The following is an 11,446-nucleotide window of genomic DNA, read 5'->3' on the forward strand; positions in this document are numbered from 1 at the left end:
GCAACGAAACAATTTTTTTAAACAGAATTTCCACAATTTTCAATATTTTTCAATATTTCGCTTTGCCCAAAATTTTTTTCTTTCAATTTAATCAGAAAAATTTCAATATGCAGCACTTCAACCAAGTATATTTGTATGTATATATAACTTTCAACACTAATTTTTTGCATTGCAATACCTTTAAATACTTCTCAAACGCGCCTCAACGTTTTTTTAACTAAGTTTGTAATTTTTTTTTGCTTTGTTTTTTGCTTTTTAAACCGCACAACCAATCGGCTGGGCGAGCGTGAGAATTGGAACTGAGCTAAGCTACAATATTTAACAAGCAGCCAAGTAAAGTCATTATCGTAGCTACGTGTAGCTCACACACTTACGCATATATATTTACATATGTGCATACATACGCATATAAGCGGCACTATGTACCGTGCTTTCCATGTGAGTAGACAATTCCAAGCCGAAATTACGCTCTGTGTGTCTTCCAATCACCCACAATGCAAAATCTACTACTTTGAAGGCAGTAAGCACATACCACTGTATGTATGGATGTGTGAATTTGTTAGTATGCAAATGTGTATGCAGGTGTACTTCCGTGCTTCTGCTCTTCCGTCTCCTATTCGTAACAATATAATCCAGTGCAGAGAGAACTGCTGAGATGTGTACAATGAGCGCACATTTGTTGTATAAACATGCCATACATTTATATGTACATATGTATATGTATGCTTACAAACATATACATGCATACTTCCCTACATATATGCAATGTAATACAAACATACACATGCATACCTTCTTTCCACACTAACTCGCTTATTTAACATGTGTAGCGATGCTCTTCTCCAAATTGATTATTCATTGTTGTTGTACAAGTTTCCTATTGGGCTCCAACTCTTTAACAGCACATCTTGTCATCCCTTTCTCAATTTGTAGCTACCTTTGGAAAGAGAACAAACGTGCATTCTGAATATTTATGGGAGCTTTGTGCACTTGGTTCCATAGTTCGGCTGTTTACTCCCGCGCTGATGCTTTTGGTATTGTTGTAGGTTTAACTCGGTTTTGTTAGTCACGGTTACTTTGATAGGTTTGCACTTACCGCTTATTGTGTATAAAAGCTTTAGCGAGCTTTCGGTTGCAGTTATGTAAGCACTGCGTTATGCGGTTTGCAAGCCACTGAAATAATGTACTACCAGAGTATTTATTTAAAATTTATTTATAACATTCTGTGCTTTGGTATCATACATGCAAATCTTTATATTTTCATGAAGAAAACTTCATTGTAAGAAATTATAAGGTGTTGCAAAATGGTGAGAAGCTTTTGCGAGCCTAACTAGTGCACATTTCATTCGTTAAAATGAAGTGTGAACACAAGAAACAGTTTATTCCTGAAGAAAATGTATAACACAGTTGAGTGGTAGTGAACTCATTATAACTGTAATAATCCTTGTCTCTCTCTTTATGTCACCAATTCTTGGAGATCAGGTTCTGAGAATATCGAATTTCCAATATAGCTGATCAAAACTAGTCCTCTTAAAAAACAATACACATCAGTAGAAAACTCATTGAAGCGTTAATTTCTTAAAAATCTCTCCAAAATATTTGACCCATTATTTCCGAAAATGGACTTTTGTTGTAGAAAGAGGTCTCCACTTAGGTATTAGAGAGTAGAAAAAGTCCTTTAACACAAACTGTAGTTGATCAAATATACATTATATTACCCAGTGACTATGAAGAAGGCTCTATTAACATATAGAGTACTAACAGGAATGCGTTACCATAAATAACAAAGCTATATAGAGTACTTTGGCTGAGTTTTTCCATCATGACACCAAAATACAAGTATCAAGTTCGAATAATCTACAGGAAAAGGATACCCCACAATCGGCGCAACTTTTATTGGAATAAGTGCTCTTAAAATCCCATAAAAGATATGACACTTGATACTAACATCATCAAATTCTCTTGTCCTTGTCAATGTGGCTTAACGTTTCGAAAAAAGTAATTATATAGATATTCACTAAGATCTACAGATTTTAAAGAGGGCCCAAGAAAAAATGTCAATAATCACCGATAATGATCTAATCTACTTACTTTCTTCAAATCAGCTGCCTATTGTACCAGTTACTTTATAGTAAGAAGTTGTCTGAACCATTTGAAAACAAAAATGTTTCAGAAATAAGCGCTCGAGTATCAAAAATAAACTTGGTGTCTTACGTTTTCGTTATTTGACATACTTTACTACTTAATATGACTTGAAGTTTTTTTTATATCTTTAATGAAGATTGTTTTCTTGTTTTTTATCGGTCATTTACACAGGCTATACGCTATAATGGTCCGATCATAACAAGTTGTTCGGAGAATATAGCGATGCTTTGGGCAATAAGCTGTAATAAATTTCATGAAGATATTTCATCAAATAAAAAAGTACTTGAGTTTGATCGATCAGTTTATATGGCAGATATGTCCTAAGTAAAGTGGTCCGGTATCGCCGGTTTCGTGATATGCTCAAAAGAAGGCGTGGCGACAAGTATCAACTCTGTGTAGTATCGTTCAAAGATCCAATGGTTTTTATACTCTCGCAACCTGTTGCTACAGAGTATAATAGTTTTGTTCACCTAACGGTTGTTTGTATCACCTAAAACTAATCGAGTTAGATATAGGGTTATATATATATAAATGATCAGGATGAAGAGACGAGTTGAAATCCGGGTGACTGTCTGTCCGTCCGTGCAAGCTGTAACTTGAGTAAAAATTGTGATATCTTTATGAAACTTGGTAGACATGTTTCCTGGGTACCGTAAGACGGTTGGTATTGCAGATGGGCGTAATCGGACCACTGCCACGCCCACAAAACGCCATTAATCAAAAACAAATAAATTGCCATAACTAAGCTCCGCAATAAGATATAATACTGTTATTTGGTACACAGGATCACATTAGGGAGAAGCATCTTCAGTTAAAATTTTTTTTAAAAAGTAGGCGTGGTCCCGCCTCTAATAGGTTTAATGTGCATATCTCCTAAACCGCTAATGTTATAGTAACAAAATTCACTGCAAGCTAAATTTTTTAGAACCTCTATCTACAGTAAGAAAATAGTTGAAATCGGGTGGCAACTCCGCCCACTCCCCATATAACGGTACTGTTAAAAACTACTAAAAGCGCGATAAATCAAGCACTAAACACGCCAGAGACATTAAATTTTATCTCTGAGATGGTATAAGATGACTTTATAGGAACCGCGTTCAAAATTAGACAGTGGGCGTGGCACAGCCCACTTTTAGGTGAAAACCCATATCTTGAGATCTGCTTAACCGATTTCAATCAAATTCGGTACGTAACATTCTTCTCATATTTCTATGTTATAGTGCGAAAAAGTGAAATCGGACTACAACCACGCCTACTTCCCATATAACACCATTTTAAATTCCATCTGATTCTTTCACTTCCCACTATGCATATCAAGCAACAATGATTGTATCGGGGTAAAACTTTGCGTGAATAATATGTTTAAAGTATGCCACCTTGCGGCCAAAAATTGTCTAAATCGAACCAAAACTGTTCAAACCCCTAAGTACTAAATATGTGGACCCCAGTGCCTATAGTTGACCTTCTACCGAAAATATCAGTCAATCCACAAAGAAATCTCAAACGAGTATACCATTTGACTTTGCGAGAGTATAAAATGTTCGGTTATATCCGAACTAAGCCTTTCCTTACTTGTTTTTGTTTGTTTAAGATAAAACTTTTCTTTTATGTTGTGAAAGTATCCAATAACCACTTACTAAAATTTCTTTCACTCGTACCGAGTTCTGTGTGCAAAATTTGCTAGATTGGTCTACTTAAATAAAAAGGAGAAATTGTTAGCTGAACAAGGAATATCTCTTCTGAGTAAGGCATAACCAAGTTTCATATGGTATTTTTGTTTTTTTCTGTTCATTCGCTTCGTTGACCCTGTTACGGGCAATATTTGGAAAACTTTCTAATTCATCGGATTAACTCATCGAGGTACAAGGTAACCTGGAACTCGAATCATAATAGGTCAATTGAAAAGTTCCGGCCTACCTTAGTGAAACACATTTTTTTTAGCTAGGTTAATAACTGGGAACGAAAAAGTAACAGCAAAAAATTTAAATAGTCTCACTTGGTCAAATTAGAAGCTCTAAATTCGGATTGCAAGGATCAAAGCCGAAAGAATACCTTGAGGTTTCGACGAAATCGTAAATGAATTATAATCAAAAATGTATCTTATTAACTTATATAATAGGTCATAGACTCAATTAGTTTTATAACTACGGTACATAGGCTATATTGGGGGCACAACAGGTCTGTGCTGATTGCACGAACTTATAATTTTACTCAGGTATAATCGAGAACATATAATAAATATATACAGTTATATTCAACATAGGATTTGTTAGAATAACAAAAAACATTATATGCAGTATATTGCGTAATTCATGGACCAGTTTTACATATTTTCGGCGTTAAACTATAGTACCTATATCCCAATACTATACGCTAAAGTAGCTTGAAAACCTTATATTAGGTATATGGGAGATCAGCGTAGTATTGAACCGATTATATCTATATTTGGCATTACTACATATTAATAACAGAAAAAGAAGTTCTCTAAGTTTTATTATGGTACCTCACATACCATCACCAATATACATATAAGCAGCAAAGTCAACTAGATGTTTGAAAATCCTGATATTAGCTACATGGGATTAAGTGAAAATTTTCATAATTTTTTTAATCTATTTTAAGTGCAAAGATGCACCATTATAGGAAAAACGCACTCTCACAATTTCAATAAGATAACTCGTATTCGTATATTTGCCGATATATACGGTATTCGAAAATCTTTCTATTTAGTATATGGGGACTAAGGGAATTATTGTTTCGATTCAACCCATTGACATACAGACATATTATTATCAGCAAAGTATTCTCTGCGAATTTCTATAATATATCTTACAGATTGACTGATATTTTCGATAAAAAATTCGCAATAGGAATGGGGGTCCATATATTCGGTATATGGGGGCTTGAAAGGAAAGGAGAAGAATCAGATGGAATTTGTTAAGTGTGTGTTACTTGGCTAAAAGGCGCGTTCTTTGTCTGAATTTACCTATTTTAACACTGAATGTTAGGTAATATTACCTACCGAATTTGGTTGAAATCGGTTTAGTAGGTCCCGAGATATGGGGTTTAACCTAAATGTGAGCAGTCCCCTCATACCATCTCGGTGGTCAAATTTAATGTCTCTGGAATATTTAGTTATTAATTTGTCACGCTTTAAGTACTTTTTAAAAGTACCGTTATATGGGGAGTGGGTGGGACGATCATCAGATTTCAACCATTTTTATATTGTCGGCAGGAATGTTTAAGTGATTTGTCCTGAGCGAATTTGGAAATTTTAGATTGAATGATTTGCGAGATTTGTACATTAAAACTTTAAGAGGGCGGAGCCACGCCCATTTTTAAACAATTTTCAGCCCGCACGTGCCCCTTACTACTGCGACCCCATGTGCTAAATTACAGTTCTCTATTTTAATTAAGTGCTTAGTTATGGCAATTTATTGGTTTTCGTTTAATGGCGTTTTGGCAAGAGCACTGCCACGCTCATCTAGGAACAAGTGCTTACTTTTTTGCCAAGGAACACGTGAACCAAGTTTCATTACGATATCATAATTTTTACTCAAATTATAGCCAGCACAGACAGACGGACGGACAGGCAGTCACCCGGATTTCAACTCCTCTCGTCACCCTGATCGTTTATATATATACACGATATATCTCCATATCTATTTCGATTTATTTTAGGTGACACAAATAACCGTTAGGTGAACAAAACTATTATACTCCGTAGCAACATGTTGCAAGAATAAAATTATGACTATGATTGTACCTGAGACTTCAGTATTTCCAACAAAAAATAATTAATTTCTTAAGAACAACAACAAAAACAAACGATGGTCGTCTGGTTTCGAATTTTTCATTCACAGAGTAATCATTCACCTATTGAGCGGGCTCCACTACTTACACTACATTTTTATTGTCTCTTTTATAAAAATAAACTCATTACTGCTAAAACTAATTGATAACTTTTCTGTACAAAGTTTAAGTATACGAATATATTGTACATACATACTTTACATATATACATAAGCGATAGAGCTATTATTCAATTGAAATAATGTTCGATAACTTCCATTAATTAAATACTTGACCAATTCCGAGATCCACACAAGAGCCATCAACTGAATTCAGAATATTTGATATTTGCATTTAACTTTGAAGAACTGTGAGCAACAGAGCAGTTAATTAAGATATTGCTAAATATTGGAATTGTGGACACGTGTAGATATGTATATAAACATTGTATAATCTCTTAATACATGGTCATCTGCAAAATCACGTCGTTAGCGACGATCTTCTGTAATCAAATTTACTAATGATGAACTTGTGAATGTAAATATGTATGTATGTGTGAACATATGAACATATAGGAATTCACAATAATTCATATATCCATTACATTTGTATTTATAATTACGCTTTGTATACGAGTATACAGTTACTTTGGCCACACCACTCACCTATTGGCGCACGAATGAGTTACGAGGAACAGCTGTGCAGTGGACAGTCTGACACAAACCAACTACAACTTTTACTAAATGCGCTATCATTATAACCTAACACAATATTTGTCTGCATTAGGGTGGAGCCTGGGGTCATAGCATACTGATGGGTTAGATTAGGTTAGTTTGAACATTTCTACTTGTATATATTTGTGAAGTACACATAACAAATATACTTAAGCATTTTATTACGAACCGTAATGATTCATTTAGATGGCTGAACGTGTGAGATTCGAGGGTTTTCAACATTGATCTCGAAAAGGCTGGACATTCGAGAAGAAAAAATCTTATGCTGCTTCCAAAATTCTTCGATAACTGACATCTGGTAAGATTTTTATCGAATCGCGTGGACACCATGGGCGAGGAGCTTTCTAAACTTCTTACGATTCAACTCGGATCAGATGCTGCTTGCGACTAGGCAAAAAGACAACAGAGCTCCGACTTCTTTGTATTATGTTAATGCTGAGATAAAAGTGCATTTATTGCAAAGTATTCAGCTTTACTTTGCTCTTCGATATCGCAGTGCACCCGTACTAAATTTATTATAAAGGCGTCTAAGCCATTACTAGCGAGGCGAGGCATATATTATATTAAATAATATTGAGCGCTGAAAGTCAGTAGCTGTGCTTCGGTCCGCCTAAATCTGGTTTAGTAGCACCCACTTTTGCTTGAAAAATGAAGCCTTAAACTAGAGTTGATGGACAGTTCTCAATAAAAGACTCCTCTACTGACCTGCCCGGCAAGTTTTATTTAGTTAAGGCCAGTACAGGTAACATCACAAATTTTTGTTTTTTAACTCTTATTATTATATAGATGGCAATGATAACATGACTGCAAGTACCATAAAAATTAATTATATTTTTTGTATCTTGAAATAAATTAAATTTTATGAGAAGCTTTTGGCTTTCAAGCCTTGCTGCACCTGTTTGTATTCTGAAGCGAAAAGGCCGAGGAAATCTTTAACTAGAGTTCAACGCTGTTACTCACTGTTCCAGAAGGATCTCACAGACAAGACTAAGGGACTATAGCTTTGGATCCCTTTTGAAGGCGTAGTCCTATAGATTTGTCTAGTATCAGTCTTAGCCACACCCTCATGTCGTCACATTTCTATTTGGTCGCGTTGTCGCTTCTTTTGTAAGTGAAGCAATTTAGTCGCCATCAACTGAAGCTGCAATGAAATCAAGTGTCCATAAAAAAGCTTAAATATTGTGAATGCAATTGTAATAAAGACACAAAAATGAACAACAACAACAATATCAGCAGCAACAACAAAGCAATCAACCTGCACATACAAGTCAGCATTGACTAAATTCGAAATTGAAACCCGATAAACAAAAACAAAAAAAAAACGCCAAAGCTTACAACAACATACAGAAATAAAGACAACAACAAGAACAACAGCAACAATAATAATAATAATACTAAAGCAATGTAGTCACATATTTTTAAAGAAGAGTGCGATTATAGAGCGGACCGGGCGCGTTCGCCGACATATCTACTTGTACACTTATACAAACATATACTCCTACATACATACCGACACATTCATAACGACCGGCGTTTGGTCGTCGCACAAAAAGTGTTTCGGCAAATTAACTTTAAAATCATGGATAGACGTAATCACCAATTCAACTAGGAGTCACCGCTGCATTGTTGTAATCCATTTGAGCGTCGCATCGCGTTGGAGCGCTGCAATTTGGCCACTGTGTTTTCGGGACGGGCCAAGTGCCAGCCAGCCGCCCAGCTGTGTGTTTACTGTTGTTGTCATTGTTGTTGTGTTGGTTAAATTTTCGAAAGGAGGAAGCTAACTTTTACAAAATTGCTTGATGATGATTCCTGGCAAACGAAAAAAAGAAAAATCAAAAAAGCAACAATAACAACAACACATGCAACAGCTGCAGCGGGCTAAATGCTGCAGACGCTCTCGAGGGATTCGCGGGACGTCGATGATTAGCAGCGGCCGAAGCGGTGTGTGGGTACATAGATGCATACACATATATACAGACGTATACTCACGATTATGCCCGCCACTGTGCGCCCAGAAACAGTCGCAGCCAAATTGGTGAGGTCAAAAGCCCAACTAAATGTTAAATGCGGGTAAAAGTGTTATTGCTTTTGGGTATTAGGTTTGTTATTAATATCGCTTTGTTGTTGCTGTTGTTGCCCGTTTGAGATCAACTATATTTTCATTTGTTTTTATCTCTTTTTTTTCATTTATTTTTTTTTCATTTTCTGATTCAGCGCCCGTAATGAAGACTTGCAACAAAGTGCTCGTGTGATATACCACAACTTTATACGCGAAGGGTGTTTATGTGTGTTCAGTGACACTATAACGATAACGGCTAATATGTGTATTTGCCAGGGTAAAGATAGCGTCAGTTTGCAGCTAAATATTTATGCCCGGTTTAAATGGTGTGAAATTAATTGGCTTTTTCCTTGCTGGGATTTTGCTTAGCTTTGAAAGGGATTAATTCGAACTTACAAAGAAATTCTGAAATTCAATAAAATTTCATTGCTGTATGCAAATTTCTTTCTAATTGATCATTAGCGTTCACGAAGTGCAACATTGAATGGGGTGAAGCCCTTTCTCACCCACTTGTTAGTTCGAAAGCATATGCTTCCGCTTCCTCAGTTTACACCAGTTAGTACTCGTGGCGAAGAGCATACTTTTAGGATTGGATGGTTCAATGGTTCTCCTTTACATAAATTTCTCTTTTTAGCCTCAATCGATTAATTATCTGGCGAATGGACATTTTTTCGATCTTTCGATCTGTCATTATTCCAAAAAAGCCACGACTTTTCGACTTTCAGTTTAGCGGTGATATTTTCATAGCCAAAGCTTCAACCAAAATATATTAATTCGATCCAAAGAGTTGCTAAGATGTGAATACACCTTCCCTTACTCCATATTTGTTTTCGTTTTTTCAGAAGTTTTCGTCGTTGACATTTGGTCGGCAATTTTTAATATTTTCATGAAATCAACTTTATTTTATAACCATTCGTTTTTGTCGGCATGAGAACCTCCTAAAAAACTTCTCTCTCAGAAAATACCGCAAGAAGAGTTTATGTGCTCCTAAATTCTTACGAGCTTATGGATATGTTTCATCATTTTCAAGATTCATAGGCGCAAATGTATCATAACAGGTCTTTGAAACTTCCTCAAAACCTTCTATGAAGCCCCTCATTTATAAGAATGAGCATAAAGACGGTATTACAGAATTCGAACTTCGTTATTTCAGCAACTCAGAAATCACAAGAATAATATAAGGCCTAGTAAAAAGAAGTTCATTATTTTCGCATTAAATTGAAGGTTTTATTAAGCATAGTTCGAATGAGCCAATTTATGTCAAAAGGTTTTAATTGAAGACAGTCTAGGTCCGAAGAGTTTGGCCGTAGGGAAGCAGCTTATAGATCATCTATTATAATCCCTACAAATCCTATTAAACTACTACATCCCGGTCGATCCTATCAAACAAGTAGCAAAAACCTTCCTCACCATAAATGATACAGTTTTTATCACCATGAGGTTTTTTTTTTGCGTTAACCCGTGTAACATGCATACTTCGTTTTTTGTATCCAGTCTTATTTAAATGGTTCCAAGAGTTTTTTTGCAATGTTTTACGGTCAGACACGACGATTTCTATTATTATACCCTGAACAGGATATATTAAGTTTGTCGCGAAGTTTGCAACACCCAGAAGGAAACGTCGGAGATCCTATAACATATACATATTATATAAAGGATCAGCATGATGAACTGAGTAGATTTAGCCCTGCCCGTCTGTGTGTCCGTCTGTCTGTATATATACAAACTAGTCCCTCAGTTTTTAAGCTGTCGATCTGAAATTTTGCACCTATCCTTTTCTCACTAAGAAGCTGCTCATTTGTCGGAACGACCGATATCGGACCACTACATCATATAGCTGGCATACAAAATGAGCAATCGGAATCAAGTACTTGTATTTAGAACCTTTTTTATTTGATGAGATATCTTCACGAAATTAGGCACGAGTTGTTGTTGAAAGCAACAATGTATTCTCCGCAGAAATTGTTCACATCGGATCTCATATAGCGAATAACAGGTAGCGGCCATACAAATTGAAAATTGAAACCTTTGTATTTGTGAATATAGCTATAATAGCTGCGGTGCAACCGAAGTTAACGTTTTTTCTTGTTTTATTATTATTTTCGATAGTTTTCCTCTCGAAGCGTGGGGTATCTTTGACATCAAAACTACTGCAACAGAATCAACGAAATCAAAATTGCGCGTGATTGGCTCTTACAGTACCAGGACCATAAACACCATTTACATTTTCAGCCGCCTGTTTTGCATTTTCGCCTTTATCGAAAAAAAAACTGTAATATTTTCTCTCTGCTGGTGTCCATATTTGACGCGTGCTCAAACAATACGGAATCAAGCTTTGTTTGAGTAATTCCTTCACGAACTGAAGAATCATCTCCAAGAAATTGAACATCTTTAAGTTTTCTTGTTTGGATCTTATCTTAATTTAGTTTGTAATAATGTATTTTGATTTTCTTGTAGATTTTCATTTCTCAAGAAACATATATAAATATTGTATATATATATAAAATATTGTATATACTTTGGTTCTAGACAAAATTTGTTTCTCATTGAACACTTGAAACCTTAATTATATTCCTTTTTTTATGGACAGATTAATATCGTATTTATGTTCGAAAATTACCTCAAAAGTATCAACCTTCACAAAACTAAAATATTCGACAATACATACCATATATAATTACTTTAATATACTTGTATAGTTTTTTCATATACCATA

At 35.4% G+C, this 11,446-nt stretch overlaps 1 protein-coding gene across 4 annotated transcripts in view; it reads right to left on the reverse strand.

Annotated features, from left to right (window-relative positions):
- Gdap2 (ganglioside induced differentiation associated protein 2) overlaps positions 1-304 on the reverse strand; it is a 79,151-nt gene extending 78,847 nt beyond the window's left edge. For 2 of the 4 annotated variants that reach the window (XM_036377919.2, XM_036377912.2), the window contains exon 1: positions 179-304. The gene's annotated coding sequence lies outside the window, so the exon portion shown is untranslated. The remainder of the gene's footprint in view (positions 1-178) is intronic. The other 2 variants (XM_036377966.2, XM_036377937.2) reach the window with 1 other exon arrangement.
- Between the last annotated feature and the right edge of the window lie 11,142 nt (positions 305-11,446).

The sequence above is a fragment of the Bactrocera oleae genome, chromosome 4, assembly GCF_042242935.1.
Source record: "Bactrocera oleae isolate idBacOlea1 chromosome 4, idBacOlea1, whole genome shotgun sequence".
Taxonomy (NCBI): Eukaryota; Metazoa; Arthropoda; class Insecta; order Diptera; family Tephritidae; genus Bactrocera; species Bactrocera oleae.